A 25,268-nucleotide genomic window follows, 5' to 3' on the forward strand; every position below is an offset into this window, starting at 1 on the left:
ACTCGAGGCTAATGAAGAAAGCAGGAGTAACTCCTCACATCTTCCCATTTAGTAGGCATTATTTTGAACAAACAAAAGTTTGTACCTTTCAAGAGCTTATGGGGTACCTGGGGGCTCAGTCAGTTGAGCGTCCAACTCTTGATTTCAGCTCAGGTCATAATCTCAGGGTCATGGGTTCAAGCCCCGCGTTGCGCTCTGGACTGAGCCTGGAGTCTGCTTAAGATTTTCTCTGTCTCTCTCCCCTGTTTGCACTTTCTGTCTCTCTGAATTAAAGATAGATAGATAGATAGATAGATAGATAGATAGATAGATAGATAGATAGATAGAGCGAGCTTACAACAAATATAATATGATGGTTACTATTCATACTAAATGCAGGTCATGAATTTTATGCACTATTTTTTAAAATAATTTTACTTTTAAAAATAATGTTCATCTTTGGATTTTTGCTGTTTCTTTTCCATTTAAAGCAGCTTCCTTAAATCCTTTCCTTCCCTTTTTGGGGGAAGTTGGTTGGGCATCCGACTTTGGTTCAGGTCATGATCTCACAGTTTGTGAGTTCAAGCCCTGTTTCGGACTCTGTGCTGAGCCTGCTTCAGATTCTGTGTCTCCTCCCCTCTCTGCCCATCCCATGCTTGTGCTCTGTCTCTGTCTCTCAATAATAAATAAATGTTAAAAAAAAGTTTTAAAGTTCTTATTTTTTTATTTGGAATAGTATTTTTTTTAATGTTTTTGAGAGAGAGAGACAGAGACAGAGCACGAGCAGGGGAGGGGCAAACAGAGAGGGAGACAGAATCTGAAGCAGGCTCCAGGCTCCTAGCTGTCAGCACAGAACCTGATGCTGGGATCAAACCCACAAAGCATGGGTTCATGACCTGAGCTGAAGGTGGGACACTTAACCAACTGAGCCACCCAAGCACCCCTTTAATTTATGTATTTTGAAAAAGAGACAGAGAGAAAGCAGGGGAGGTGTAGAGAGAGGGAGAGAGAGAGAGAGAGAATCCCAAGCAGGCTCTGCAGTGTCAGCGTGGAGTCCAGTGCGAGGCTCAAACTCACCAACCATGAGATGATCATGACTTGAGCCAAAATCAAGAGTCAGACACTTAAATGACTGAGCCACCCAGGCATCCCACATCAAGTCTTATATCATATATGGAATTTTATTGCTCCTCAGAAGAAAAACATGTTGAGACAGCAGTTTCTAAGAAGTGAGACTTTGCCACAATTCCTCCTTTTAGACCTACTACCTCAGGCCTTTCCTAACACAGATTTAAAATTCTTTCAGAAGCACAGATTCTTTACAGAGACAGATGATTGATTAATTTTGGTTTGTGGAAAGAAAGGATCTTAAGTTAGTGCATTGCCCACAAACTAAATGAACTGACTGCTGATTTAAGCTTTGGGAAACTTAAAACATTTAAGAATATCCTGTTTTAAACTGAAGCCAGATATTTTCAGATGATATACCAGCATAAGGAAATCTACAGCATGGGCCCCTTCAATGATCCATCTCAGATGAATAGTCTGTGGCTTAAGCAAGTATTTTTCCACTCTCCAGTTTACCACATCTTTCTTGGCATCAAATTACCTTTCTGCTTAATTTAAATTGTTTAACTGTTGAGTTGAATTCAGTTATGGAAGTAGTAATGGAAATTATTCAGTGATGTTACCGCTGCATCATTCACATATGTTCAGTTTTTATGTACTGATAATCTTGTTTTGTTTCCCTAAAGTTGTATTTTAAATTGGCTGTGTACAGAGTGGCACCCTTAGCAAAGGGGAATCCACATATGCATGACCCAGTTTACTCTCAAGGGAAGAAATATTCAGTAATTTCTCTGTAATTGCCCTCAGTTCTATCCCAGGGAAGAGGTTGTTACTGGAATTCAAATTTCACAGATACTTCTTGTGATCCCTCATAAGGCAGGGAGAAAGACCAGCAGTTTTGTCTTCCTTCTTTCCTTCTCCCTCTCTCCATTGATCCTTGGGTGTGTGTTCTGGCATCTTGTTTGGTGTGTGTGACATAATGGCTTTTTCTTTTTTATTTTTTTTTAAAGTTCTATTTTAATTCCAGTTAGTTAACATACGGTGTAATATTAGTTTCAGGTGTATAATATAGTAATTCAACAATTTCATACTTCACTCAGTGCTCACTACATCCCCAACACTTATTTAACCCATCTCCCCCTACCCCCAACCCCCCACCCCCCTGCTCCTGTTACCTCCGTTCTGTTAACCATCAGTTTATTCTATATAATTAAGGATCTACAGGGGCCTCTGGGTGCTCAGTTGGTTAAGGGTCTGACTTTGGGTCAGATCATAATCTCACAGTCCGTGGGTTTGAGTTCCACATCAGGCTCTGTGCTAACAGCTCAGAGCCTGGAGCCTGCTTGGGATTCTGTGTCTCCCTCTCTCTCTGCCCCTCCCCCATTGGTGAGCACTCTATCTCTCTCAAAAATAAATAAACATTAAAAAAAAAAAAGAATCTACATCTTGATTTCTCTCTCTCGTATGTTTTTCCCTTTGCCTGTTTGTTTCTTAAATTCCACATATGAGTGAAATCATATGGTATTTGGCTTTCTCTAACTTATTTCACTTAGCATTATACTCTCTAGCTCCATCCATGTTATTGCAAATGGCAAGATTTCATTTTTTTTATGGCTGAATAATATTCCATTGCATGTGTGTGTGTGTGCCATATCTTCAATGACCCTTGAGTTGCTTCCATATCTTGGCTAATGTAAATAATGCTGCTATAAACATAGGGGTGCATGTATCCCTTTGAATTAGCGGGCTTTTTCTTTTAATTGGATAATACTATCTTTCCCATTTTTTCTTTCCTACATCTAACATTTACAGTCTACTTCTTTGACATTTCACACACATGATCCCCTAGTGATCCCAAACACAATTTCAGGGTTCTGGTAACTTTAGATGAATTTGAGAGAGGAAAAAGGTAAGTAACTTTTCCTCAAATAAAAAGATTTTATTGTAGGGGCACCTGGGTGGCGCAGTCGGTTAAGCGTCCGACTTCAGCCAGGTCACGATCTCGCGGTCCGTGAATTCGAGCCCCGCGTCAGGCTCTGGGCTGATGGCTCGGAGCCTGGAGCCTGTTTCCGATTCTGTGTCTCCCTCTCTCTCTGCCCCTCCCCCGTTCATGCTCTGTCTCTCTCTGTCCCAAAAATAAATAAAAATCATTAAAAAAAAAAATTTAAAAAGATTTTATTGTAGAGGCGCCTGAGTGGCTCAGTAGGTTAAGTGTCTGCTCCTAATTCCAAGTTGGGTCATGATCCCAGAGTTGTGGGATTGAGCCCTGTGTCAGGCTCTGCACTGAGTGTGGAGCCTGCTTAAGATTCTTTCTCCCTCCCTTTGCCCCTCTGCTCTCTCTCTCTAACAAAACAAAACAAAACAAAACAAAACAAAACAAAACAAAAGAGAATCTATTGTATATTCATGAAATCCTGTCTTTCTATTCAGGCCCTTTGCATAGTTATGCTATTAGGAAGTGTTAATGAATATGGGAAGCCACTCTTGGCTCCTACCTTTTAACTTTTTGTTTAGCTGTCATTACTCATGTCTCCAGTAAATACACTATTTGGGCAAAATGTAGGTAATTAATCTCCAGTTTCCCTACAGGAGGAATACCTTCTGTGAGCTGTATTTATTCATTCATTCATTCATTTAAATTTTACTTATTTATTTTGAGAGAGAGAGCACGAGTGGGGAGGGGCAGAGAGAAAGGAGAGAGAATCAATCCCAAGCAGTCTCTGCACTGTCAGTGTGGAGGCCAATGTGAGGCTCTGTCTCACGAACCAAACCATGAGATCTTGACCTAAACTGAAATCAAGAGTCAGACACTTAACCGACTGAGCCACCCAGGCACCCCAATATCTGGCATATTTTTAAAAAATTAATACTACTACTGTTAAGAGAATGGGTAGCAATTATAATAGCTAACATTTATTGAGCAATTACAGTGTTCCAGATACTGTTCTAAGTGCTTTGCCTCATTAAACTAATTAGCATAACAACTCCATGAAGGAGGGACTGTTTTCCCTTATTTTAAGGGTAAGTAACTTGAAGTATTGAGATATGCCCAAGTATGAATAGCTAGCAAGTAGAGAAGGTGTGATAGGAACCCAGGCTATCTGGCTCCAGAGCCTACAGTTTTACTAATTATGATCAAAATTCATTCCAAATGTTGATTCTTACATAACTAGGAAAATGTACAACTTTAGGGGACAAACCCTAAAAGTTTAGCAAGATAGTTATATACACAGATATACACAGCAAAATTCTGGAGATCTCTATTTTGTAATTTTCTCAGTTTTTGGTAAATTTGACATTTTCATTAATTAAAAAAAAATTTTTTTAATGTTTATTTATTTTAGAGACAGAGAAACAGAGCACAAGCCAGGGGCGGGGCGGGGGGGAGAGCCCGAGACAGAATTTGAAGCAGGCTGCAGGCTCTGAGCCATCAGCACAGAGCCCGATGCAGGGCTTGAACCCATGAACCATGAGATCATGACCTGAGCCAAAGTTGAACACTCAATCAACTGAGCCACCCAGGTGCCCCATTATTTAATTTTTAAAAATAACTTTGTCACAACATAATTGAGTATTTTTAAAAATGCAATCAATAGGAAAGTGTATAAATTAAAGATTCCCCTTTCCCCAGATTTCTTCTGTTTATAGTTTATTTTGGATCATTTTATAAGGTAAGAGAATATATTATTATATTCTTATAGATGTACCTACATGATTTATTATAATAGTGGTAAGCAGTTTGTGTTCTCACGATGATCATTTAGGGAAGTTTCACAGAGCCATCTCATCTACTATGTTATGTGCTTCTGTGATATTAAAATGTTTACAGGGTGACCAATTACTTTTGTGATTCAAAAAAAAGGGGGGAGATGAAATTGTTGTAAAGCAATGAAAGGAAAAAGGAAATCTTATATTTATTGGACTGAGGCTTAGGGCAAAATTCCACAGTACTTTTGGGCATGTACTTAAAAAAAACTTGTTTGAAAAAAAAAAAAAACTTGTTTTGTGTGTATATATTTAAGGCTGCTTAATTAACCATTATAAATGTCAAGATTCTAATGCTATTTAATCATTCTTTATTCTTCAGTATAAACTTGAAATAAAAAAGAAGCTATTATATTGAAAAGGTTTTCCCATGTGGCCTCTGTTGTCGGGGTTTGTTTTACTTGGATTTGTGGATTAAGGCTAAAGCTAAATTTGGGATAACCTGTGCAGGTATCTTTGGAGTGCACAGAGACAATCCCTTTACCTGATTATATGTTATTACTTGAGGGCAGGAACACTGTAGTATGTGTCTTATAATGTCCTGCTCACAACTCATGTGACATGTTTGATGCATGATTAAAATCTATTTGTGGACTTTCTTTAACTCACTTCTTTTATTTTTAAAATTTAATTTTTTATTAGAGAGAGAGAAAAAAAAAAAAAACTAGCAGGGGAGGGGCAGAGGGGAAGTGAGAAGAGAATCTTAAGCAGGCTTCATGTTCACCTCAGTGCCAAACCCCACTCAGGGCTGGATCCCATGACCCTGGGAGCCAAAATCAAGAGTCAGATCTTAACTCACTGAGCCACCCAGACATACCTAACTTAATTCTTATAAAATATACATTTATGCATTATCTGAGGAAGTTTGTGATCTGTGTTTTTGTAGTGATCTCAGACTCTGCTTTGAAAGAAAATTCTTTTGTAGTTTTTAGAGCCCTTCTTTCCTTTTGTACACTTGCCTTGGTAGCTCTTTAAGGAGGAATAATCCTTAACAGCCAGGACTACATTTTATGGTGGCTGATAACCCTTAACCAATCTTTCTTTCTTTCTTTCTTTCTTTCTTTCTTTCTTTCTTTCTTTCTTTCTTTCTTTCTTTCTTTCTTTCTTTCTTTCTATTTATTTAATGTTTTTTTTTAAATTTTTTTTAATGTTTATTCATTTTTGAAAGACAGAGAGAGAGCACAAGCAGGGTTGGGGCGGAGAGAGAGGGGGACACAGAATCTGAAAGAGGCTCCAGGCTCTGAGCTGTCAGCACAGAGCCCGACGTGGGGCTCGAACTCACGAACCACGAGATCATGACCTGAGCTCAACCGATGGAGCCGCCCAGGCGCCCCTAATGTTTGTTTATTTATTTTTGAGAGAGAGAGAGAGAGAGAGTGAGTGCAAATCAAGGGAGGGGTAGAGAGAGAGGAAGACACAGAATCCGAAGCAGGCTCCAGGCTCCGAGCTGTCAGCATAGAGCCCCACACAGGGCCCTAATCCACAAGCTGTGAGATCATGACCTGAGCTGAAGTCAGATGCTTGACTGAACCACCCAGGTGCCCCTAACCAATCTTTCTTTTTCTTTTTTTTTTTTTTTTTTTTAAACCAGGGGAAAGCGCGAATGCAGTCCCTAGCCAATCTTTCAATAGCAGATCACTGCTGTCCACCTTGAAGCCTCTACTCTAGCCTTTCCTACCTACTTACATTTCTCTGAATGTTTCATGTTCCTCCTTGCCTCTATGCTGTAACCCCAGCCATGATCACTCATTTCTACTCTGCCTGAGGCACTTCTGCTTATCTTTCAGAGATCAAACTGTCCTATGTGAAACCTTTCCTGACTGGCTCCATCCTATCTTCTGTCTTCAAAGTAAAGTATTCTTTTAGGTTACCTTTTTTACTTTGTATAATACATTTTATATATATTTCTATAATCATGCTTAATTATTTGTTCAGTGGTAAAATATAAGAGTACTAACTAGTTATGTGCTTGGTCTTTCTTTCCATCTTTGCTATTTAATGGCAGAGTGGCATGTTGTTTTGTTTTGTTTTGTTTTGTTTTGTTTTGTTTTGTTTTGTTTTGTTTTACCTTCTCTAAGATGTTGGTTTCCATTTGTAAAGTGGGGGTAATGTGACCCCAACTTGTTGTGAGATTAAATGAGATTATACACATAAAACACGTAACTCTTTTTGGCACATACAACACAGATGAGTAGTGAGGATGGTGATTGTGTAATTATGTCTTCTATTGTATTTTGAGCTTCTTGAAGACATGGAATGTCATGTTTCATCTTATGTTTCCCAGTATTTTGCCTCTAATAGGTTTGATCTATAAATGCTGATTCAGTGAGAAACTAACACCATGAGAGCTTTATATCTATTTTCTTTTATGTTCCTACTTATGTACTTCTTGTCTTCTTCCTTATTCCAATAGGCTATACTATGAGAAATACTATTATTTTAAGATTTTTGTACAGTGTGTTGTGTCTTCAGCACAAATAAAACTCAAAAAATATCGATTTTAACCCTTAGTAAGAATTACTTACCAATAATTATAAATTCAAATATGCTTCAGAGGCCTTGGGTGGCTCAGTTAAGCGTCTGACTTCGCTCAGGTCATTATCTCGAGGTTCAGGAGTTTGAGCCCCACATCAGGCTCTCTGCTGACAGCTCAGAGCCTGGAGCCTGCTTTGGATTCTGTATCTCCCTCTTTCTCTGCCCCTCCCCCACTCACACTCTGTCTCCATCTCTCACTCTCAAAAAAATAAACATTAAAAAATTTTTAAAAAATAAATTCAAATATGCTGTGTTCAGGGTTAGAATAGGATTTCATGACCTAAGGGTCTCAGGAGTTCAGTATTTTACCACAGTTTTGGATATATGAAGTGCATTTGTAAGTTCTTGTAGAGTGAGGGTTATTTTATGTGAGAACAAGGAGCCACATTATTGTCTCTTGGGGAGGGTGCAGATTATTGAGAAAGAAGACAAGAGAAAAGTAACTGGACACTTGTAATTTTGCATGAGGCTGGGGAGCCCGACATATGTGTTGTCAGAGATTTCCAGGTTATTTTTTTTTATTTATTTAAAAACGAGTTAGTTAACATACAGCGTAATTTTAGTTTCAGGTATACAAAATAGTTATTCAACCCCTCCATACATCACCTGTGCTCCGCACAAGTGCCCTCCTTAATCCCCATCCCCTGTTTAACCCATCCCCCCACCCACCTCCGCTCTGCTAACCATCAGTTTGTTCTCTATAGTTAAGAGTCTGTTTCTTGGTTTGCCTCTCTCTTTTCCCTTTGCTTGTTTATTTTCTTTCTTAAATTCCACATATGAGTGAAATCATATGGTATTTCTCTTTCACTGACTTATTTCGCTTAGCATAATACTGTAGCTCCATCCATGTTGTTGCAAATGGCAAAATTTCATTCTTTTTTTATGGCTGAGTAATATTGTAGTGTGTGTGTGTGTGTGTGTGTGTGTGTGTGTGTGTGTGTGTGTGTGTAACACGTCTTCTTTATCCATTAATCAATCAATGGACCCTTGGCTGTTTCCAGAATTTGGCTCTTGTAAATAATGCTGCTATAGACATCAGGGTGCATATATCCTTTTGAGTTAGTATTTTTGTATTCTTCCAGTTCTTATTTTTAACCCACATAAAAAAGGGAGACATTTCCTATTAAAGATCCCATTATGGTTCATATGTGTATGCTTTCCTACTCATTCTAGGCATCCTCTTTGCATTATTGCTGAGATAGTATTTATTTCACACTTTTGTACTTTTGGGATTTCTACCAACAGAAAATAAAAATATAATTGTAAAATTAGAGCACTGAGGCATTTTTAAAAATTAGTATGTATGGTATCAAAACATTTTATCCAGTCACTGAACATTTCAGCAGAAGAATCCAAGTTTAAGAATTATTCAATTTTGTCTTCTTTTAAGAGGCTTGTATTCCACTTAAATTTTCAGCTTTATTTTGCTCTATGTCCTTTGTGTGATGCAATGGGCTTATACATTCAAGAACACAGGTACTGAGAGGACCCTTTTTTTCTCAGAGCCCTAGTCTCCTTTGTGAACTTTATTTCCTTAGCTCTCACAGTTCTCTGATGTGTACAGGTCAGACTCAGAAAGGCACTGCGGTCATTGTTCTGAATTCCCATCACATGTAATCCAGTATGCTCTATGATAATGCCCTTGGGAGGAGGTCTTAGCCAGGTTTGTTCACTATTCATTTAATAAACACCGAGCACCTGCATTTTGCCAGATACCACGCTAACTTCTGAACCTGGTGGAAATGATTGTCAAGTTCTGCATTAGGTAATAACAGTAATTTCTCAAATTTGTGTGGCTTTTATAATTTCTGAAATCATTTTCCATACTTTAATTTACTTAATCTTCACAATGACCCCTTAAGGATAGGCTTTACAGGGGCGCCTGGGTGGCTCAGTCGGTTAAGCGTCCGACTTCGGCTCAGGTCATGATCTCACTGTCTGTGAGTTCGAGCCCCGCGTCTGGCTCTGTGCTGACAGCTCAGAGCCTGGTGCCCATTTCAGATTCTGTGTCTCCCTCTCTCTCTGCCCCTCCCCTGTTCATGCTCTGTCTCTCTCTGTCTCAAAAATAAATAAACGTTAAAAGAAAAAAAGGATAGGTTTTACATATAAAGAAACTGAAATCTAAAGAAATGTCATTAAGACACTTACGGAGATATAGGTTCTAAAGGGATGGTCACAGGGAAGCACAATATTTTCCAAAAAGAAATAGCTTTCTTTTGAAAACTTGTATTCTTTTTTGTTAATGTTTGTTTATTTTTGAGAGAGAGAGAGAGAGCACGCACAAGCAGGGGAGGGACAGAGAGAGAGGGAGAGAGAGAATCCCAAACAGCCTTGTCTGCGCTATCAGCACAGAGCCCAACATGGGGCTTGAACTCACAAACTGTGAGATCATGACCTGAGCCGAAATCAAGAGCTGGATGCTTTTAACCGACTGAGCCACCCAGGTGCCCCTGAAAAATTGTATTCTTACCTCATGATTTTTATTTAGTTTTCACTTGGCTGGGGCTACTGTGCCACTATTCTAACTACCCTCTCCCCTGCCATTGCTGCCATGGTCATGACAAGGAAGGAGACAGTGTCTGTGACTCTTCCAGACCCACTGTGCTTCTGATGGCTCAGAAAGCACCATGTGTTTCAGAGTGGGTGTACTAGTGAGTTAAACATTGATCTCTGATTATTTTTTTTAAAGTCTTATGTCTCATATAGAAAAGGTGAATTATAACAAGGTGAAAGGACTCTGGCTGAGTCTTTAAAATATATTAACGGTAAAGTAGTAGTAATAAAATTACCTTTCTGCAAGATTGTTAGCCAGCTAGTTATGATTTTACACTATCTAAAAAACCAGAGGCGCCTGGATGGCTCAGTTGGTTGCATGTCCAACTTCAGCTCAGTCATGATCTCCCAGTTCGTGAGTTCGAGCGCCCAAATGGGCTTGCTGCTCTCAGCACAGAACCTGCTTCAGATCTTTTGTTGCCTTCTCTCTCTGCTCCTCCCCCACGTGCACTTTCTCTTTTTTTTTTATGTGCACTCTCTCGTAAAAAAAACAAACATTAAACAAAAATTAAAAAAAATAAAAATAAGAAGATAAAAAAGTAAACTGAAAGCTGAGGATCTATTTGGGAAAAGATGACATGGGTTTTTAGCCATGGCTTTGCCACAGATTGTATGTCTTTGAAGAAGTTTTCTTTTTTCTCAGCCTCATTTTTCTAGGGCTTTAGTTTAATTCAACTAATTACAATTAATTTTAATTTTAGTTTAAAAATGAACAGGTTGGACTGAATTATCACTAAGGTGTCTGCTAGCCCTACAATTTGTAAGTTATCTATTTTTAGATTACTATTTGTCCCCAAGACACTGGACGAATGTGAGCGAGTGAGTAAGAAAGAGAGAGAGAGAGAAGGGGGCCAAACATAATACACTCGAAATTGATAGCTATTTCATTAATCTCTAAGTATTGTAATTTATTTAGGCTATATTGAGTGTACCTCTGTAATTCATGTGTACTTACACTGGTGAATCTTTCTTCTTTCCTGGCATAATCTCCAGGAGAGAGAGAGAGAGGAGGATTTAGCATGCATAAAGATAAATATAATCTCAAGATAAGCCCTCTTACTGATTATAGGAACCTAATATTAACACAGATTGACCATCAGTTGCAAGGGCAAACCCTCAAATGTCCAAAGCTGCTCTATAATAGTACCTTAATGGAATTTTGGAATTAAATATAGATGCCTTTAGAATGACGGTATTTTTTGCTTTTGTCATTATTCTCACACCTCAAATTTACTCTGGCTCATTAAGAATGAAGTAAAAGTGGGTGGGGGGAATGGGAAAATGTTGATCAAAGGCTACAAACTTCCAACTATAAGGTGAATAAGTTCTGGGGATTCAGCATGGGGACTATAGTTAACAATACTATGTTATATACACTTGAAAGGTGCTGTGAGAGTAGATCTTAAATTTTCTCACCACACAAAAAAATTCTAATTATGTAAGATGATAGATTTGCTAACTAACCCTATGTGGTATTCAGTTTCAAATCATTTAAGTCATTTTGTAGAATGTCAATTTCAATTTGTCTGGTTTTATCATGAATAGACTGAGCTTACTAGTTGTTTATAGCAAGAATGCCACAGAGGTGATACTTCCTTTTCAGTGTATATGAGAACATAGGACCCATGACATCAATATGTCTCAATACCAGTGTTGTAAATTTTGATTACTGTCAGGTTTCTCCACATAATGTTACATTTTCCCCTTTGTAATTAACAGATATCTTGGGGGAGATTAATTGAAACTGCAAATATCCTGTTACTCTTTAAACTTTCACCCTTTACTCTTTAAACTTTTCAGTAATTTTAGCATTCATCAACGGGTCATGCCTGTCACAATTATTATTATAGTGGTCTAATGATGATTTTCTATTTCTCTCATTCTTTTACACTTATTAATTGGAATTGTTCTCTAGGAGCTGTCCCTTCTCTCCCCCCCCCCCCATTTATTTATTTGTTCAATTATTTATATATATATGGACTCATGGCTATTTTCTTTATTTTATAGGTTATAATTCCATGCCACTATGATTTATTTTGATGCTCAAGTGTTCCAGCTTTTGTTTTCATTACTTTTTAATTTAAAAAATTAGTAAAAAATTATCAGTGAATACATTTGTTTGATGTGGACTGAGTAATGGACTGCACTTCAGCTCAGCGTTCACCAGTTGATTCCTATGAACTCTGACAATTCTCAGGCTACTAAAACTGACTCCTTGGCTGTTTGTTACATAAGAATGAGGGGGAAGAGAACATGAACACATCTTTGTCTCTTCTCCTCTTCCTGAACTCAGTTAATTCTGCCAATTTGGTCAGAAAATCCCTAATGACAACAAAAGCTTGGCAGTTACAAATAGCAGTTCTTTTGTACAATAAAAAAAATTACCAAGTGTTTAAAGATATGGAAACTTGGATGGCATTCTCCTTCCCCACTGGTAACTCTGACTGGATGTGCAGGATGGAGTGCTTGCTGACCCCTTGAACACAGCTATTGTGCTTGCTTAATATTGTGTTTCCGTCTATAGTTATCACTTAGGTGCTGATCTAAACAAACCATCCGGTGTGTCCAGCTAGTCCAGGACACATCCACTTAGCAACAAAAATAAGGATAAGGATTTCCTTGAAGCTTAAACAGCTAAAAAAAATTTTTTTGGTCTAATGGGAAAATGTTACTGTATTAGCATTTTTATTAAGTATTTTTCAATTGTTTTATTCGCTTTTGTTATATCCAATTGTATATAACATTTTATTTTTATTTCTCTTATAGCATTTATCACATTTTGTCTTTTATAATTTCTACTTTATTAGTTGGTCTTTTTGAGGGTACATGTTTTCTTTTTCTTTCTCAACTACACAACATGAGGACAGAATATATATATATCAGACATTGTAAATATCCCATATGCTTAATACATAAGAGAGAGTTCTTTGTTGATGAAAGAGGGAAACATAGTTTTTAAGAGTAAGAAATTATTTCTTATCATTTATGTTAGGAATAGATGAAAGCCTACTGAGTTTATTGAGGAAAGGATTTTCTTATAAAGGAATTTTTTAATCCATTACTGACCTCTCGTAATAGGATTAAATTTTTATGTCACTGCGAGAACTGTGTATCCATAAGCCATGTGTTTAAGTAGATAATAGTTTATTAAGGAGAGTTTTGTCCTAATGGCAGACTTGTTCAAATAGCAAATTTAGCTGAGGAGAACCTCAACAAAGATGATACATACAGAAGTTATGTGATAACCTATAGTATATGGAAGGAGTGACCCGGTCCCACATATCCAAAAGGCACCTAACAGTGTTGAGCAATAATCCTTTATCCAAATATTTGCAAAAACTTTATATCTATTAACAACCTTTACTTTTTTTTTTTTTTTTTTTTTTTTGTGAGAGAGAGTGTGTGTGAGCAGGGGGCAGGGGCAGAGGGAAAGAGAGAGAGAATCCCAAGCAGGCTTCGCTCACAGAGCCCTACCTGGGGCTTGATCTCATGAACTGTGAGATCATGATCTGAGCTGAAATCTCGAGTCAGACGCTTAACTGACTGAGCCACTCAGGTGCCCTGCAACATTTTTTTTTTTTTTTTTTTTTAAGTAATCTCTCTATCCATCACGGGTCTTGAACTCACAGCCCTGAGATTAAGAGTTACATGCCTCATCAACTGAGCCAGCCAGACGACCCATTATTAGCAACACTTTTTAACTGGATTTTATTACTCATGCCATAAATACTTTTCATGATTCACCAGGACAGGGAAATTAGGACTACAAAAATATATCTATATTTGTGACAGAATTTCTCATACTTCATCTAACCACTATTTACAGCACATCTTCTGTGTGTTAGTGATCGCTGCTACAAACACTATTGATAATATTGCCAAATTTTGACTAATGGATAAAATTCATTTGTGCAGTAACTAAGCATGCAGATATTTTTTTAACATTTATTTATTTTTGAAAGGCAGAGACAGAGCATGAATGGGGGAGAGGCAGAGAGAGAGGCAGACACAGGAGCAAGCTCCAGGCTCCGATCTGTCAGCACAGAGCCCGATACGGGGCTTGAACTCATGGACTGCGAGATCATGACCTGAGCTGAAGTCGGCTGCTTCTGAGCCACCCAGGCGCCCTCTAAGCATGCATATTGTTATAATGATGTCATATGGAGCGGGGTACAACTTACTCTAAAGGGTTAGAAGCAAATGTAATGTCAAGCCAGGGTCACAGAAAGATTGTGTGCATACTAGAAAAACACATGGATTTTGCCTCATGAATGTGCGAGAGAATGTATTAGGGCCCTAAATAGTCCTGCACAAATTGCAACATAGCTCTGACAAGTGACTAGAAGGAAAAAGTAAAAGAACCACAGGTAGATAAACACTATAGAAGCGATGTATTGTAATTATGGTGGACTTTTAGGGTGTCTTGAGTTTAATCCCTTCAGTGTACCTTGGTCAAGTGGAAGAGATGGGCAAAACAGAAACTGTGACACATGACAAGTACCATTACAGTGATAAGGCGAGTGTTACAGGAATATAAATGAAGAAGTCTATGTGCTGTCAAAATTGGTCTTTTTGTGAAAGGGGAGACAAAGAACAATTGCTGTTTTTCTGGAGATATCTTCACTACCATCTCCAGATTTTCATTAAATAATTAACATTAAAGTTGCATAATAATCCCATTCTGTAAATCATTTTTGTTCAACACCTACTATTTTCCAGGCTCTCAAACAGTTTACTTTTATTTTATTAGTTAATCTTATTTAATCCTCTCATTTACTCAGTAAAACTGGCATTAGGATTAATATTAGAGTTTTATAGATTAGAAATTAGAAAAATGAAATTATTTGTCCAAATCACAAAGTTTATAATTGGCAGAACTGAACTTCGAATCTGGTCAGTTCAAACTCAAATCTTAGACTCTATCTTACTATACTCCCTCCAAAGTATGTTGTAATAATTGCACGCACACGTACACACTAGTATTCAGTACCTACGACACTCAAGCACAGGCCTAGGTACCTTTCGTTCATTATCTCATTTAATACCTACAATAGCCCTTTAGGAATGGTATTTTATGTTTTATAAATGAGGAAACTGAGGCTCAGAGAGGTTAATTATGTGCTTCAAACGTCCCCAAAAGCAAATGTGATATCAAGACTTGAACTGAGAGTCATTTGACTTTAAAGTTTGATGCTCTGCTTTTATACTTTAATGATTTTATAAAAATGATGCAAAGGGCATCGATTATAGGTTAATGCAAGTGCATTATAGGGTGTGAGCTGTGGATCTAAGACAGTTCGATACTGATACTCCATTTTTTTCAGCATTTATTGAATAGTGACTTTTCTGCCACTATTGCCTAATTTCTGCTATTGAATCTATTTTTGAAATTACTTTTCTAATTCATTTTTATTAACTGGCAGCATGTGTTTTAAAGTTAACTTTAATAGAACACGTGTTTATTATAAAAAGCTTAAACATTATAGGAATAGTTAACTTCAAAAATAGAAGTCCCCGGAGCACCTGGGTGGCTTAGTCGGTTAAACATCTGACTCTTGATTTTGGCTCAAATCATGATCTCACCTTGGTGAGATTGAGGCTTGTGTCCAGCTCCTCACTGGGCGTGGAGTCTACTTAAGCTATTCTCTCTCTCTCTCTCTCTCTCTCTCTCTCTCTCTCTCTCTCTCTCTCTCTCTCAAAAACAAAACAAAAATAGAAGTCCCTATAATTGCAGTGCAAATATAACTGCTATTAGCAAATCGGCATATTTTCTTGATCACTGTATGGACATACTAACTATATAATTTTGGGGGGGATATAAAACTGAGAACTCGCTTTTGGCACTTGGAAACTCTGATACCCTTAGTCTGGTCCTTAGTTTTATAGTGTATGAGTCATTTTATGGTATTTTATAAAATATGGTAGGGTTCATTTTTTCCTCACAAAAAACTAGCCTCTATTTTAATATTTCAGCAGGAGACTAAGAAGCAGTATCAATTATTCCTAACCAGTCTCCACCTTCTTATGCAGCTTACTTTTCAAATTGCCTCTGCTTCAATGAAAATGAAATTAAATGAAGTCCTATCTTTCTATTTTTTCTAATCCTGTTAGGTGGTCAAGACTTTTCTACTGTTGTCAGTTGTCCTCTCTCTCTGCTTTGTACGTTTTGAAGTAAGCAGAATGGTCTGAAACAGATTGGAAGGCTGTTTCTCATAAAGTGATACTTCTTTTTATTAGGAGAAAGAGAAGTACTAAAAGTGGAATTGACTCATAACAACAGAGATAGAACATAGAAAATAAATACAAATCTCAACACCAAAAGGAAAAGAGAAGTGTGTACTACACTTGATGTTAGCCAAAAGGCCGAGAAGCAATTAGAAAAAGAAAAATATGTAATTTGAAGTCATTTTTCACATGCAGTGTTTCTCAGTTTTTGGATTAGTTATATATAGGATTTTAAACACACATACTTAACGTATGGCACTTTCCACAGGGAAGTTTGCTGGTAGCTCTCTTCCTTACAGAAACATTTAAAAATGCAAAACTAAGATGTTTAAAACTTTTTTTAAAAAAAGTTGAAAAGCGGGGCGCCTGGGTGGCGCAGTCGGTTAAGCGTCCGACTTCAGCCAGGTCACGATCTCGCGGTCCGTGAGTTCGAGCCCCGCGTCAGGCTCTGGGCTGATGGCTCGGAGCCTGGAGCCTGTTTCCGGTTCTGTGTCTCCCTCTCTCTCTGCCCCTCTCCCGTTCATGCTATGTCTCTCTCTGTCCCAAAAATAAATAAAAAACGTTGAAAAAAAAAATTAAAAAAAAAAAGTTGAAAAGCTTGCATATTTTTTCCAGTTTGAGGAAACATTCTAAAGAAAATCACCTTTTAAATTCACTTAAAATATATTTACTTTATAAATGACCCACAGCTAATTTTACCATGTAAGATTAGTAGTTACAGTAAAGAGTCCAAAGACCCAAATTATTTCAGTCTAGCGTTTTGTTCTATGCTTGTACATATCAAAGTGTGAAAGCTAATACTTTTGTACAAAAGTAATAGATATCCATGTTAGAATTTGATTGAGGCCTAAAAACTATATCATTTTTTTTGCCAGTTTGCATAAGTGTATTATAAAAGGTTATACTTCAAAAATCCTGAAGTTTTAATTACTGGGAACAAATTTCAGAGCTACCTTGTTTCTGTCTTATTTAGACTCATCCCACTATTGCTCAGAGGTTCCAAAAGAAACTTGATTCTCCTTGTCTTTCTAAGAGTAATTTGAGATGCTTGAAAAGGATATATCCTATTTTTATTGACTTAGAAAGGGCTTGGATTGAATGCAGAAGGAAAGACGGGTAATGAAATGAATTGAAAATCGCAGGACCAACATGAACTATAGTTATTTGTTTTAACTGGAAAATGTAGAAATTGTATCTTACAGGCACATGAACTGCTTCTGAGGACATGCTTGGGTTCTGTACTGGGAATTTTTCCCTCCTGGTGACTAGCAAGAAGGAATGAGTTAACTCCACAGGGTTAAATGATAAGGCAATAATGAGAAAATAAGTATGACTTTGGAAATGATGGTAAGCAAATCCAAAGTATTATAAATCAAATTTGTATTAGATCTGAGGTTCAGGTGATCATCTTGTTATTCCTCACTGTTACAGCCTCACAAATCATTCCTCCCATGTCTTCAGACAAAGAAAATATAAAGAGACATGAATTTCCTGCCTTTTTCTCTTTTATTTCTTTAATGTTTATTTTTTTTTGAAAGAGAGAGAGCACGAGTGGGGGAGGGGCAGAGAGAGAAGGAGACACAGAATCCCATGCAGGCTCTAGGCTCTGAGCTGTCAGCACAGAGCCGGACGTGGGGCTTGAATCCACGAACTGTGAGATCATGACCTGAGCCGAAGTTGGACACTCAACCGACTGAGTCACCCAGATGCCCTTATTTTTTTATTTAATTTTTGAAAATGTTTATTTATTTTTGAGAAAGAGGGGGAGGGACAGAGAGAGAGGGAGAGAGAGGATCCCAGGTAGGCTCTGCACTATCAGCTCAGAGCCCGATGCAGGGCTCGAACCCGAGAACTGTGAGATTGTGACCTGAGCCGAAGTTGGATGTTTAACCAACTGAGACACCCATGTGCCCCTCATATTTTCTTTATCCATTCATCTATCAATGGACATTTGGGTTGCTTCCATATCTTAGCTATTGTAAATAATGCTGCAGTAAAAATGGGGGTGCATATATCTTTTCAAATTAGTGTTTTTACTGTTTTAGTTTTCTTTGGTAAATAGTAGTGGAATTATTGGATCATACGGTATTCCTGTTTTTAAATTTTTGAGGAACCTCCATACTGTTTTCCACAGTGGCTATACTAATTTACATTACTTCCAGTAGTGCATGAGGGTTCCTTTTTCTGCACGGTCTCGCCAACACTTGTTATTTCTTGTCCTTTTGATTCTAGCCATTCTGATGGGTGTAAGGTGTTATCTCACTTTGGTTTTGATTTGCATTTTCCTGATGATAAGTGCTGTTGAGTATCTTATCATGTGGCTGTTGGCCATCTATATGTCTTCTTTGGAAAAATGTCTATTCAGGTCCTCTGCCCGTTTTTAATTGGATTATTTGGTGTGTGTGTGTGTGTGTGTGTGTGTGTGTGTGTGTGTGTGTGTGTGTGTTGAGTTTTGTAAGTTCTTTATATATCTCCTATATTAACCCCTTATTAAATATATCAGTTGGAAATATCTTCTCCCCTCCCATTCAGTAGGTTGCTTTTCCATTTTGTTAAGTGTTTCCTTCACTGTGCAAAAACTTTCAATTTTGGTGTAATCCCAGTAGTTTATTTTTGCTTTTGTTTCCCTAGCCTCAGGAGACATAGCTAGAAAATTGTTGCTTTGGTTGATGTCAAAGAAATAACTTCTTACGTTCTTCTAGGAGTTTTACGGTTTCAGGTCTCACATTTAGGTCTTTAATCCAAAATAAGATACAGATTATTGGGCTTTAACTAAACTTTCTATACTACTGGTTTAGATACTGGATGGCTAGAAAAATGCTTATGCTAATGCTAGCAATGTAAACAATGCACACAGGAGAGGATTAAGGATAATGAAGATTAGTTCACAGTTGGATATGTTGATGTTGAAGGGCTGGGACAGCACCCAAGTGGCAGGAATTGGGACCAACAAGAGAAACTGGTTCTAGAGATCCATGTTAAATTTGGGGATCTAGCATTGAAAGTTGCTAGGGACTAGAGGACAAAGTGCGAACAATGCGCTAAAATTGGAGCCTTGGGGAGCAGCTACATTGCAGGTATGTGAGGAGAAACAAGGCTTTTGAAAATAAAGACATAGAAAGGAGGAATAAAAACAGTTAATGGAGCACACCGTCACATGTTGAAATGGGCAAGATTAAGGATTGAGAAATTTGGATTGAGTGAGTAAGAAAACATTAGTAACTCTTTCAAATGCAGTTTTATTCAGGAAAGGTTAAAGAGCAAAAGGAGAAAATAGAAACAAGCATAAACTTTTTTTTTTTTTTTTCCAAAATGTGGTAAAGAGAGGAAGGAACCAAGTCAGGGTTAGTAAGATCAGAGCATGGCTTTTTCAGTTTGGGTGAACTTGGAACTATTGTAGGCCAGTATTTTCATGGAGTTCTTCTGTCTCACGAGTCTCCTGTCTCTTTTGCTGCTCATTCTCTCTCCCTTGTCCTTTAATAGTAGAGAGTCCTCTTCCACATCTATGCTTACTTCCTTGGTGGTCATGCTGGAAGTCTTCCATTTGCCCCTCTAGGTTCACTCTTCCTTCTCTACCTGCTTTCTTTCCCAGGAGGCTGACCTGCATGAATTACATCAACAAGCTGCTTTGCCCTTTGGCTTTTGTTGAGTTTGGTCAACGTAGAGTCCCAACAGGAGGGCCTGGAGGGAAAGAAGGACGAAAGTGAAATTGGAGCATTTATCCCCTTGGCTCCCAATCTAGCTGAATTGACTGAAGGTCACTAGTCAGCCCCCTACAGTACTCCCCTGGGTCTGGTAACCACTTCCTGTCCTGGTTCCTTTAGGCCTAGGTATGTAAACAGGATATCACACTCTGTTTTCCCTTGTGTTTCCCTGAACTCTTGCCCACAACTTTATACATTGTCTCTTTATTAAATCCTGTGCCATTCATTCATTTGCTGCTGGGACCCTGACTTATACTGTAATCTTTTCCAGGTTTATGGCTTAAAGTATCAGCCATATGCCAGTTGTCCCCAAATTTATAGCTCGGGTTTACACCTGTCTCCTGAACTGCAGACTCATGTATCTGGCTGCTAGTTAGATTTGGTTGTTTAATACAGGTATCAACTCACTAATCTTTCTTCCTAAACCTGCTGAACGCAACTCTGTCCTTCCAGTTGTTTAGGGCAAAAATCTTAAAATTATTCTCCATTTCTCCCTTTTTCTCACCACCCCCCCCACCACTCCTGCCCCATCCTGTCAGGATATGTAAATAGGTCTACCTTTAGTAGAGAATCTCACCATTTCTCACCACATTCATTCCTGTCCCCTGGGTCCCCCTACCATAATCTTTCACTTTTTTTTTTTAAATTTTTTTTTTTTTAAGGTTTATTTATTTTTGAGACAGAGAGAGACAGAGCATGAACAGGGGAGGGGCAGAGAGAGAGGGAGACACAGAATCTGAAACAGGCTCCAGGCTCTGAGTGGTCAGCACAGAGCCTGACGCGGGGCTCGAACCCACGGACCGTGAGATCATGACCTGAGCCGAAGTCGGACGCCCAACCGACCGAGCCACCCAGGCGCCCCTCACTTTTTTTTTTTTAAATGTTTATTTATTTTTGAGAGAGAGACATAGAATCTGAAGCAGGCCCTAGGCTCCAAGCTGTCAGCACAGAGCCTGAGGTGGGGCTCGAACCCACGGACCACGAGATCATGACCTGAGCCAAAGTCGGATGCTCAACCAACTGAGCCACCCAGGCGCCCCATTCCTTCCTTCCTTCCTTCCTTCCTTCCTTCCTTCCTTCCTTCCTTCCTTCCTTCCTTCCTAACTTCCTTCCTTCCTTCCTTCCTTCCTTCCTTCCTTCCTTCCTTCCTTCCTTCCTTTCTTTCATTTATTTTGAGAGAGAGAGTGTGAGTAGGGGAGAGGGTCAGAGAAAGAAAGAGAGTGAATCTCAAGCAGGCTCCACACCCAGCACAAGCCTGTTGCGGGGCTCAATCTCATGGCCGCAAGATCACAACCTGAACCGATATCAAGTCAGTGCTTAACTGGGTGAGCCACTCAGGTGCCTCGGTAATCTGTCACTAATAATTGATCTTCCTCCTTTTGCCTTTTTCCTCTTTCATTCTATTTTCAGTATACTAGTGAGAACGATTAAAATACAAGTTAAATCATGTCACTCCTTTGCTTCAAAACTCCTTATGTATTACCATTTCAGAATAAAAGCCAAAAGTGCTTACAGTGAACCTAAAAGTCACTACATGATCTGCCTCCCACTCCCACTGTCTCTGTGACCCCACTTTCTACTCTTTCTCCCTCGATTACCCTGTACTAGTCACACTGACTTTCCTTACTGCTTTGACACTGTTCTCCCTATGAAATGCTTCTCCCAGATATCTGCATAACTAACTCCCCCACCTCCTTTAAGTCTTCGTTCAAATGTCTTCCTAATCACCTTATTTAAAATTGCAAATTGAAAAAAATAAAATAAAATTGCAAATGGACCCCCCTTGCAGCATTCCTGATCTGCCTTCTCTTACTGTTTTTTTTTCCGTAACACCTAACATCTTAAAACATACTATATAATTTACTTCTTTTTCTTATCTTTTAATTATCATGCAGTACAACTGCCCTTTTTCCCCCTCTTATGGTATACAGTTCTGAGTTTTAACACACGTATAAATTATAATGACCACCACAGTCATAATACAGAACAGTTCCATCCTCCAAAAAATGAATCACATCTTTCCCATTCCTAACCCTGGCAACCACTCATCTGTTCTTAGTCACATATTTTTGTCTTTTCAATAATGGGATCATTAGAATGTAACCTTTCAACACTGGCTTCTTTTACTCAGCATAATATCTTTGCGATTCATCTAAGTTGCTCAGTGTATCAATAGTTCATTACTTTTTATCACCAACTAGTATTCTACTTATTAATTACATTTATCCTTTTTTTTTTTTTGTATGTGTTGTTCATGGATTTATTATTCTAAGTTGCTAAAACAGTTCCTGGCATATACCAGGAGTGCAGTGAATTAGTGAATATGCAATGTTGCTTTAAAATAGAAAGGTATAGTGGAACCATAATCATTCTGAATATGTTTAGGGTTTTTAGTGCCAATCCCTAGATTGTGCAGTCTACTCAAACCCCAGATGACAGGATACTTGAGCTGAAAGACACCAGCAAGTTGAGAATGTAAAAGACTTTTTACTGAAAGTAAATAATTCCTCCCTAATGTTTCTGGTGGCCATCTAGGAAAATAATGGCACCATTCTGCCCGCATTGTCTGATTCATTGGTTTCACTTAAACTCATAGTAAAGGTCACCAGGTTAGGTAAGAAAACGATAAGTGTTAGAGATAAAGAGGAAGATAATTACGGTATGAGAGATGTTTGGAAGAAAAGGTGTTTGGAGGAGAAGGTGATTGATTTACTAGAACACTGGTGTTTACAGCGGTAAGTTATGTCTGCATTATGAAAAAAAATCATAAAATGGCATTCAGCTCAAAATCCGATGTTGCCTAATGCCCCAAAGCAGGAAAGCAGAGTACCTCATTAAAATACATGGGCCTCCTATAAACCTGAGCATGGAATTCAGTAAGAATCAGTTGCATCTTGGATCCCATCCAATGCATTATAGTTTTTGAAGCTCATCAAGATTTTAATTTAAGGTGGTTCCATGTTTAAAGTTTGAGCAAGGTTTCAGAATAAATTATCTTCATTTCTTAAGTTTTCTAAATTATATGGATTCATGAGAATGTCAAATATATAGCACTATATTATAAAAAGAAGGCAGTCTTACACCTATATATAAGCACTGTTGGTATTTTGATGAAAATCCTTCCAGACATCTCTCCAGAGACATATACAGTACATGTATATGTTTTTGTCACTCTAATGACAAAAGGGTTATAATGATGCTCTTAGGGTGCAGGGAAGCCTCTTTCATTTTCAGTAAGTGTGATAAACATCTAAACACCTAAAACACTACAAATAGTGTTTAATTAAACATTTTGAGGATGATTTTCAGCTATCAGGCAAAATGAGATAATTGTGAAATATATTGAGTTCTGAGTCGACCTGACTGCCATGAAGGGGTGTAGTAGAGTCTACTTATCTAGCCAGGTGTCCATTTTAAAGTACTGTGGTAACTGGAGAGGTCTAATAAGACTAAAACAGAACACTGTTAACTCCCCACCTTTCCCAAATCTCAGGTAAATTAGAAACAGATGTCTAGGGGTACATGGTTGGCTCTGTCTGTTAAGTGTCCAACTCTTGATTTTGGCTCAGGTCATGGTCTCACAGTCGGTAAGATCAAGCCGTGCGTCAGGCTCCGTGCTGTTAATGCTTGGGATTCTCTTTCTTTCCCCCTCTCTTTCTACCCCTCCCCCTACTAAGTAAATAAATAAACTTAAAAAAAAAAAAGAAAGAAAAGAAACAGTTCTTTACCCATTATGGATGACCAGTTAGATTGGGATATGGACATCATTGTCATCAACTCAAGTGAAACTACTGCTCTTTCATAAGGCCATGAAATAGGCTCTTTACGTATGTCAGTTTAAACATACGTGCAGTCATCAGTTCAGTTATTGACTGTATTACTGAATAAACTTCTGAGTATATCGTGAAGGGTCCTTTTCCAGCCACTATAATATTCAAGAGTAGTCATTTAGAATGCCTATAATTTCCTTTCATTGGTAGCCCAATAGTGGTTATACTGTCTTAAATGTTCAGAAAACAAATCTCTACCATTGGCAGTGACTGGAAACTTAGGAATTTCTGCTAAAGTTCTTGTGATCTAATTCTTTCTTGAAAGCATAAAACTAAAAAATGTACTGAAATGCCTGAGTCAGCCACTCAAGGGATATACTGGCTGCACCTCTGCTCATTTTTCTAGGATGAAAAAATCTCCTTGGTGACCCGAGGCAGCTAGCTTTTAGCTTCTCCACCTGGAAATGCACATACTACAACTGTGCATAGAAAGCACCCACACACATACAGAAACACCCATAAACTGTATCTACATGCTGGCATTAACATTGTTACATTTTCTAGGATTATGCTTAATTTCAGCACATCTTGTTTAATAATTTACAAGAAAATAATTTCATTTTTCTACTGATGGCTGTTAAAATTTTTTAACTTTTCTAACTGTTCAATTTAGAGAAGGAAAAGAAAGGCATGTATTATTTATTGAATTTTTAGTATATGCCTGAAGTTTTTACTTGTTTAGTGTTGCTTCCATTTTATAGGTGAGGACCTTAGAACAGTCAAGTGAAGTCTAGTAACTGAGTTGGAAAACACAGTTGGTATTTGATCCAGGTCCATCTGAGTCCAAAGCATGCTGTAGAATGAACTGTAGAATGGACTTATAAAAGACTTACCAATATTATTAAATGAAAAAAGCAAGGTGCAGAACAGTAGTTATTATACACTACCATTATGTGAAGTAATGTACACGTGTGTGTGTTTATTTTTACATACGCTTAGCATATCTAGCATATCCCTCAAAGAGCATATGGTTGCCTCAAGGGATAGGAACTGGGCTGCTAGAAATCTAGACTTTTTACTATAAAATTTTTTATACTTTTTGAATTTTGTTTTGTGTGTGTATATTAGTTCAAAAGAAAAAATATTTTAAATACTGTTAAGCATGTTTTTAGAAACATCTGAAATTATTTTTTAGATTTAGTAATCTATTTGTTATTAGTTTCTTAGGCTTGTAAAGCTTCTAATGCTGTAGAATATTAATACTGACTATTATGATATTGATAAACATTGATAATGATCATCTTTCTAGTTTTTCGATTCCCATGATACTACTCTGATGACCTACCACATTAGAATTTGAGAGGGAAGTAGAATACTGATAGATCGTGATAGCAGAGGTAATGATAACTGATGCGTCTGCATTCAACTATTTACATTTTTAATGCGATTTGAAATTTTAATAAACTGCGGTTTATCTGGTTTTTGAAACAAGAACCCTATGCCTCAAATGACAGCAGTCGCCAGTCATGACTGAGGTAAAAGAAGTATTTTATGAGTCCTAAAAATGAACTTAAAAAGAAAAAAGTTTTCCATCTACTAAAGCTGTGTTTTAATTTGGGGCTACCATTAATCAAAATACCTTATCTTGAATACGCTTTATTTTTGTACT

At 37.8% G+C, this 25,268-nt stretch overlaps 1 protein-coding gene and 1 non-coding gene across 2 annotated transcripts in view; one reads left to right on the forward strand and one right to left on the reverse strand.

The window, feature by feature from the left end:
* SNTB2 (syntrophin beta 2) overlaps positions 1-25,268 on the forward strand; it is a 109,602-nt gene that overhangs the window by 20,818 nt on the left and 63,516 nt on the right. The window lies entirely within an intron of this gene.
* On the reverse strand, positions 20,780-20,864 carry TRNAQ-UUG (transfer RNA glutamine (anticodon UUG)). The gene has a single exon. It is a non-coding gene; the product is annotated as a tRNA-Gln (tRNA).

The sequence above is a fragment of the Neofelis nebulosa genome, chromosome 17 (genome assembly GCF_028018385.1).
Source record: "Neofelis nebulosa isolate mNeoNeb1 chromosome 17, mNeoNeb1.pri, whole genome shotgun sequence".
NCBI classification, from domain to species: domain Eukaryota; kingdom Metazoa; phylum Chordata; class Mammalia; order Carnivora; family Felidae; genus Neofelis; species Neofelis nebulosa.